Below are 7,740 nucleotides of genomic sequence, written 5' to 3' on the forward strand. Positions count from 1 at the left end.
ATTTACATCATATTAGGTATTAGAAGTCATCTAGAAATAATTTATAGTATACAGGAGAATCGACATATATTATATGCAAATGTTATGCCATTTTACATAACGGACTTACGCATCTGCATATCTTGGTATCCGCAGGGGTTCCTGGAATCAGTTCCCCAAAGAAACCAAGGGACAGCCGCATTAACTTCAGAATCTGCTAAGTGTACACAGTAAATCATCTAAATTAACCACTAGACGATAGACGTTGAAAGTGGTAAAATCTCCAGATAATAGAGGTGGAAAAATGGAATGAGAAAAAAAATGTTTTCAGTGAAGCATGAGAAAAGCAAATAACTGAAAAATAAATACACTGTGATTCCATTTATACTAGATTGAAAAGCTCACGATGTTAAACATTTGGAGATTAATATATAGCAATAAATGAAGCAAAGAAATGATGCACAAAATATTCAGGATAGGGATCATATCTGTTAGAAAGGAGAAGGTTACAATGAAGAGAAGCACACAGGTGAGGTTTTTAGGATTTGGTGCTATTCCCATTAAGCTTTCTTTATGCCCTTCACATATGTATATACATATATACACATATACATATACATAAATATTCAATATTAAAAATATGTTAATATCCTTGGTCTGCAGCTTCTCACACTTTACTGCTATGGCATTCATTCAAAATTGGTCAACGTGCTTTGGAGGCAGGGCAGATTACCACCTAGAACAACAACAGGGTTATTAATAAGTTTGAAATTTCCATGCTGGCTGTCTTGTGACCCTGAAGTATGGCTCTCACCTTGGCTGATGCCCAGGTCCCACTTCAAGGGAGTTTTGTTCATTCATTTGGGTTACACCAAGTAGTGGTATAGTTTAAAATCGTCTCACTTGATTCTAATACGTAGCCAGGGTTGAGACTCTGAGCTAGAAAGTCAATAGTCTAATAAGCCAGGAAGAGTAGAGATATAAAAAGTGACACTCACATTCTAGAAAGTCCCTCTATATTCAGAGCAATACTTGGAGATCTGAACATAGTGTTTTACAGAGCTATTCTAGAGGGGATATAGGATAGGTCCTAGGAAAGTCCCTGCCAGAGAGGAAAGAGAAGGAAAGAGCTTTTTCTAGGCAGGAGTTTGAGAAACACCTGGTTAACATGGAAAAAGCCCATCTCCACTAAAAATACAAAAAGTAGGTGTCGTGGCACACACCCGTAATCCCAGCTACTCGGGAGGCTGAGGCAGGAGAAACGCTTGAATCCGGGAGACAGAGGTTGCAGTGAGCTGAGATCATACCACTGCACTCCAATCTGGGTGACAGAGCAAGACTCCATCTCAAAAAATTAAAATAAAATAAAATAAACCATCCAGTCTCAGAGATTTTGCTATAACAGTAGAGAAAACCCCAAATACAAATGGTGGTGGGAATAAACCACTAACACAAGACCTTCATGATACCAGTGTCTACACAGGAGAAAGAAGAAATAAACAACAAGGGTGGCTAATGGATCCAAGAGCTGTCAACAGGAGTTCACCGGAAAGCAGGAGACCAACTGAGAACAGCAGCTAAAAATAGGGAGCGTTCTGCCCTCCCCAACCCTGGGTGAGTGCGAGGGGCCTATTTGTGAGAGCCTCCAGGGCCACTTTCCACCACTGGGAGTGAAATCAAAATTAAGCAAAATAGGGGCAAATAGAGGAAAGAAAAAGTATAGACCCATGGGGAAGGGGCAGAACCTAGAGGCTCCAGAAAGCAAGCTTCCCTGTTTGTGAACACCACACAAAAACAACAGAAGCAGCAGCTCCATGGAGTTAGAAATACTTCCCTGGCTCTTGTTTCACTGGAAAAATTCAGGAAAATTAATTTCACTTAAAAGCCACAGAAAAGCATCAAGGTCAAATCACATACAACATCATCATGTGAAAAAGAAAGTAAGGAGCAGAACAACTTCCCTATGGGTGATATATACACAGTGTATATATAAGTGCCTTTTCAATGAATACACGTGAAGCCCATCAGAATGGCTGCTTATTGGAGAGGAAGGAGAACAAAGATGAAGGAGAATAAGTAAATTAATAAGGAACAGTCTATGTCTCCTGATGATAATAAGCCATAAGGTGGGGCAGGGGAGGGATGGCTGATGAACTCAACTCTCAACATTTAGGACTTCTTAAAAGGTAGAAATAATTAAAAACGGCCAGGCACGGTGGCTTATGCCTATAATCCCAGCACTTTGGAAGGTCAAGGCAGGTGGATCACAAGATCAGGAGATCAAGACCATCCTGGCCAACATGGTGAAACCCCATCTCTACTAAAAATGCAAAAATTAGCTGGGCATGGTGGCAGACGCCTGTAATCCCAGCTATTCGGGAGGTTGAGGCAGGAGAATTGCTTGAACCCAGGAGGCGGAGGTTGCAGTGAGCTGAGATTGCGCCACTGCACTCCAGCCTAGAGAGAGACTCTGTCTAAAAAAAAAAAAGAAATAATTAAAAACAGTCTAGCTTCCCAAGGGGCCACCAAGAAAAGAGGCAAGATGACCGCAGAACCTAGGCTTTAGGGTGAATGGTCTCAGCCAACAGCTAGCTGATGGGAGTTACTCAACAGCTGGTTTGCTAGAAGAACGTGCAGCAGATGGAACTTCCCCCCAGAATCTTCTCATCCGCCCCTGTACTTACATTTACATGAATTGTGAGGTGCTTTAAATATCATTCATATTTCCTTATCTCACTGAGCAGCGTATCATTAGTGCTGTGCTCCCCTGTTCTATTGTTTCTAACTGCTGCATAGCAAAGAGACCCCAGAAGGAGTCAAGGTAGGGCCAGGTCATGTTTGGGAAATGATCAGTGCAGAGGAGGGGACTCTCAAACTCCCACGGTCCCAGAGATCAGACCATCTTTCCACCAGCTGTGGACCATCAGCAGATGTGCTAAAATAAAACAGGACAAGGCCCAGAGATCAGCCACTGGCCAGGGCCTTTCTTTGGCATCCTCCCAAGGCTGTGAGCTTCCCCTGTACCCAGACAACATTTGATGAAGGGAAATGACATTGGAGAGACCCATCAAGCAAGGTGAAGCAGGACTCTGAGCTTAAAATGATTGAATATTTGCTAGAAACTCACAGTTAAAGGGGGACTCTTAGACCAGAGATAGGATTATCTTTAATCAGAAATTTTAAGTTATTTATTTTTAGTCATCAACAGGAAACGTAGGCCCAAAGTAAGATGAGATCACTTACAAAAAACAAGTAAATAAGAAGCTCCATCTGTTGCACTTCCTCCTAGCAAAAATTTAAGTCTGAAGGAGATATAGATACAAATATAGACACAGTTTCTCAACGCTGCTGACATTTTGCCTGTCCCAGGGGCTGCCTTGTGCACTGCAGGATGTTTAGCAGCATCTCTGGCCTCTACCCACTAGATGCCAAAAGCCCCTCCCAGTTATGCTAATTAAATGTGTCTCAAATATTGTCAAATGTCCCCTGGGGGCATAGTCACCCTGTTAAGAACCACTTACATGGGCACAGACCAGAAATCTCCTAAAAATGTTAGTAACTGAATAAAAAGAAAAGTTGTAGAACAAGAAAACTGTAGTGTATGATATAATTTGTCCAAGAAATATGGCTTCCACAACAGTTTATTTAAAAATCATCAAAATTTTATGAACATAAGCTCTATGAGAATAAGAATTTTGTGGGTTTTTCCCCTACTATATTTTCATGCCTCGAACAGTGTCTGAAATTTAGGCCCTCAATAAAGAGTGTTGAATAAATCACCAATTAATTAAAATTACAATCCTATAACTAGCATTTATGGAATCCTGGCATTATGTTAACCACTGTGCTGAGAGTCTGATAAGCACTACCTCATTCAATCCTCATAACAATCCTCTGAGGTAGGACTTTCATTCTCCCCATTTTTATAGAGTGGAAAATCAGGCTAAGAGAGATTGACTTACATGCCAAGGTCTCATAGCTAATTGGCAGAGCTGGGATAGGGGTGCAGCATTCTTTTAAGTCCGTCATACTCACAAGGCTTGCACTCTTATTAGACCGTAAGCAACCTGTCCTCCCCAGGTACAACCCACATCTAGATTCCACCTTCAGAGCTGTTATATTGATCTGTTCTCGCACTGCTATAAAGAATTACCTGAGCATGGGTAACTTATGAAGAAAAGAGGTTTCATTGACTCGCAATTCCACAAGCTGTACAGGAAGCATGGCCATTTCCCATGACCTTCATGGCTGGGAAGCCTCAGGAAACTTACAATCATGGCAGAAAGGTGAAGAGGAAGCAAGTACATCTTCACATGGTGGCAGGAGAGAGAGAATGAAAGGGAAGGTGCCACATGCTTTTAAACAGCCAGATCTTGTAAGAACTCACCTGTTATCATGAGAACAGCAAGGGAGAACCGTCCCCATGATCCAATCACCTTCCACCAGTTGCCTCTCCCAACATTGGGAATTACAATTCAACATGAGATTTGGGTGGGAGCACAGAGCCAAACCATATCAGCCTTCCATGCAGGATGCCCTGGAGAACGTGTGGGCAAGCTGTGGATTTGTATAACCGGCTCCTGCCACAAAGCCTACTGAAGTTTCTCAGCAGAATGCTGTTTTAAATGAGCCAAGATAGCATTTCCAGGCCCTGACCGATTTGAAGGCTGACCACAGTCCAAGAAGCAATGCCCAAAGAGGCCTGATGTCGGGGTTAAGGAGTGGCTGCAAACATCTGCAAAACGGAAGTGTGCCCAGACTCCAGACAGGGTCTTTTCAGTGTGGGTATACACATCCCCAAGGACTAGGAGATTAAGTATATTACCCTGTTGAAAGCTGGTGCTAAAGCCAAACAAAGCAGTTTCCAATCATGTCTCTGCCACTATGGCCTAATCTTGAACAAGTAAATCTCTCTTAAGTGGTCAAACACAATCACATTAGTATCACCACAGTTATTGGCCATATTAAGTGAAACAATCCCAGGAGGATAATGGATGATACAACCACAGTGACTGCTGCAGCCAGGTCTTGGCCTAAGTCACCAAGTCCAACAGTGAGTGGCAGAAGTGAACAGTTACAATCAAGAAACTGAGGCAGAACCCCAGCATTTAGATTGGGGGCCTTGATGGAGACTTGAGGAGATGCATTTGAGCCCATCTGCAGGTGCCCAGAGCTCCTCTGGGTCCAAGCACCTGTGACTGCCATACTGACCATAGCACTCCCTGTTGGGCCTCTTGAGAACATGACGCAGCTGTGACATGGGGACAGAGCTCCTTCTGAGTAGCTACTCTCTCTCCCATGGTTACAGGCTGCAGTGAGTAAAGATGAGAAGACAGAGAATGCAGAAGAGCAAAGGAACACCGGCCTGGCAAACAAGTCCAGGCTTGCTTTCCCCCTTCCTGCACCAGCACTGACTATCACAGGCAGGCCACTGCAGCACCCAACTCCTCTGTTACAATACCCTGAGCACAAATCCCGGTGCGTCCTTCCTGACACCTCCCCGGATTCCATACAGATGTTCTCAGACACTGCCAACAACTTCACATTCACTATTACAGTATTTACTCTGTAGGTGCTAATCAGCAGCAGCCCCGGGAAAGGAAAGTAAGTATACTTTCAGAAGACACTCTGCAATAACAGAGCCATCAGTCTACATGTTCGCAAATCCTCAAAGCAGACCCGGAATTCCGTTCCCAGCCCCTCCACCTTCTTTCTGTTCCCTGAAATTATTAGCTCGGAATTGAACCTGAGTAACCAAATGAGCTCTTTTTATTTCTCTGTTAGGACTTCACCCTCAAAAGAAAGAAACACAGGCAGCCCAGCCATGACATTTCATTTTTTATGGATCTCAATTTAACTGGCGTGCATATTTCTCAAAGCTTTCACTGCAGCTACGCCTCACTGGCTGACAACGCCTCCATTACCACTTAGCTATTTCTCATTCATTTTTGTGACTTTCCTTTCTTACTGCCACACTTTCCAGACGATACCATTAAGGAGGCTGGAATTATTAAGCTCTTTATTCTCAACAGTATCTCAAAGCATCCTAAAGCCACAGAGATTGTGATGAATGAGCTCAAATGCCTTCATTTTTTTTTTATAACGCCAAATGAAATTTAACCATGGCTAACTGCTGAGGCAAGGGTTTCACTGTATGAGCTTCTTGGTCCCAGATATATTTATGCACGAGAGGCAGTATCCATGCCTAGGAATGTCTGCTCCAAGCTGACCTGCAGGTTCTAATCACCAATGCTGCTGTTCATGAGAGAGTGGTACCACCCAGTAAAATGACTTCTGAAACTGGCCACAGCAGGATCCTGTATAACACTGACCTCCGCTGGATGTATAAATTTATGGCATGATTGTTTAATGTCAGTCTCACTGACTAGACTGGAGAGCTTCACTAGAGCAGAAGCCAGGTTATTTTTCCCTCGGTGGTGGACAGAGATTGGTCTTGCCTGCCCAGTATCACTGAGTGACTGTCTTCTGGCAAGGGAACTGTGAACTTTCTGGAAGCCATGCACTCTCAGTCTATGCAGTCTCCATGGGGTATTCTCTACCTACCTACTCTAGGCATGATCATAAGACCCAGGGCTCGCTAATCAAGGCAAGTCACCTGCCTGACCACAGTGACTGGTTCAGGAGTGAACATACGGCTAGCCCAGACCCAACAAGGCAGACTACTGGGACTAATACTGGGGCTGTTGAGATAAAAGCAGGCCCTTTCTTCTACTGGATTTGAGCCTGGGAGAAGGCAGGCATGCAACCTCAGGCTGATGGATGCATTGCTTGGTAATGAAAACAACATAGAAAGCAACAGAGCTGAGAGATAGAGAGAGGCTGGTTGCTGAAAAGCTTAAGCTCCCTGGATCAAGCAAAGCCTGAAGCTGGATCTACATGTGGGTTTTTCAGTCTTAGGGGCTAAAAAATTCCCTTTAGGTTCCATCAGTTTGAATTTTTGTTGTCGTTGTTTCTTAGAAGTGAATGTAAGTTCCAGGAGGGAGGGAAAGCATCAGTCTTGTTTATCACCGCACACCTTGTACTTAGCACTCACCACAAGCTTGGCAGTAATAATAAACAAGTTAGCTATTTAAATGCCTACTCCAGAGGAGTGTGAGGAGGCAAGTGAAAAACCCAAAAAGAAGAAAAAAAGCAAAAGCCCCAGGAGGTTCCTCAGGAGAATGGAATGGAAGACCCGTCTACCTCTTTCTCCAAACCCAAGAAAAATCTTTTTCCAAGGAGGAGTTGATGAGTAGTGATCCTGAAAAGACCACTGGCAGCCCCAGTCTTCCCAAGAGGAAGAAATCATCACCCAAGGAGGAAACAGTTAATGACCCCAAAGAGGCAGGCAACAGAAGTGTCTCCAAGAAAAAGAGGAAATTCTCCAAAGAGGAGCCGGTCAGCAGTGGACCTGATGAGGCCACTAGCAGCAAGAGCAGCTTCAAGAAGAAGAAAAAGTTCTATAAAGAAGCCCAGGAAGATTAGAATGTAAATGGACATTCTCTGGGAGGCAGAGCGTACCATAGCCCAAGGTGACATTTCCCACCCCGTGTCCTGCTCCCCAATAAAAATGAACTCAAAAGTTAAAATAAATGTGGCACATATACACCATGGAATATTATGCAGCCATCAAAAACGATGAGTTAGGGTCCTTTGTAGGGACATGGATGAACCTGGAAACCATCATTCTCAGCAAACTGACAGGACAGCAGAAGATCAAACACCGCATGTTCTCACTCATAGGCGGGTGTTGAACAATGA

At 43.7% G+C, this 7,740-nt stretch overlaps 1 protein-coding gene across 2 annotated transcripts in view; it reads right to left on the bottom strand.

Moving 5' to 3' along the window:
* SH2D4B (SH2 domain containing 4B) overlaps nucleotides 1-7,740 on the bottom strand; it is a 102,835-nt gene that overhangs the window by 13,390 nt on the left and 81,705 nt on the right. The window lies entirely within an intron of this gene.

Source organism: Cebus imitator, unplaced genomic scaffold, assembly GCF_001604975.1.
Source record: "Cebus imitator isolate Cc_AM_T3 unplaced genomic scaffold, Cebus_imitator-1.0 Scaffold29, whole genome shotgun sequence".
In the NCBI taxonomy this organism is placed as follows: Eukaryota; Metazoa; Chordata; class Mammalia; order Primates; family Cebidae; genus Cebus; species Cebus imitator.